The sequence below is a fragment of the Arachis duranensis genome, unplaced genomic scaffold, assembly GCF_000817695.3.
Source record: "Arachis duranensis cultivar V14167 unplaced genomic scaffold, aradu.V14167.gnm2.J7QH unplaced_Scaffold_76094, whole genome shotgun sequence".
NCBI classification, from domain to species: domain Eukaryota; kingdom Viridiplantae; phylum Streptophyta; class Magnoliopsida; order Fabales; family Fabaceae; genus Arachis; species Arachis duranensis.
The window spans coordinates 37,127-37,776 of NW_026265089.1; the positions used below are offsets into that span (position 1 = coordinate 37,127).

General features: G+C 39.5%; 1 non-coding gene across 1 annotated transcript; it reads right to left on the reverse strand.

Moving 5' to 3' along the window:
- Nucleotides 1-343: 343 nt before the first annotated feature.
- LOC127744662 (small nucleolar RNA R71) lies at nt 344-447 on the reverse strand. The gene has a single exon (XR_008005602.1). It is a non-coding gene; the product is annotated as a small nucleolar RNA R71 (small nucleolar RNA).
- Nucleotides 448-650: the final 203 nt, after the last annotated feature.

Here is a 650-nt window from a genome sequence, read left to right on the forward strand (position 1 = left end):
CTTCTTCTACTAACACAAAGGAATCTCTATACTGTGACATAGAGGATTCCTCATTCTTTTCTTGTTTTCTTCTCTTTCATATGAGCAGGAACAGGGAAAAAGGCACTCTTGTTGAAGTTGATCCAGAACCTGAAAGGACTCTGAAGAGAAAATTAAGAGAAGCTAAATTACAACAATCCAGAAACAACCTTTCAGAAATTTTCAAACAGGAGAAGGACATGGCAGCCGCAAATAATAATGATAATAATGCAAGGAGAATGCTTGGTGACTTCACAAAGCCAACTCCTGGGATAAGCTGGTCACTGCCTTCTTGGATAAATTCTTTCCTCCTCAAAAGCTGAGCAAGCTGAGAGTGGATGTTCAAACCTTCAAACAAAAGGATGGTGAATCCCTCTATGAAGCTTGGGAAAGATATAAGCAGTTGACCAAAAGATGTCCATCTGACATGTTTTCAGAATGGACCCTATTAGATATATTCTATTATGGTCTCTCTGAATTTTCGAAAATGTCACTGGACCACTCTGCAGGTGGATCTATTCACTTGAAGAAAACGCCTGAAGAGGCTCAAGAACTCATTGACATGGTTGCAAACAACCAGTTCATGTACACCTCTGAAAGGAATTCTGTGAATAATGGGATACCTCAGAAGA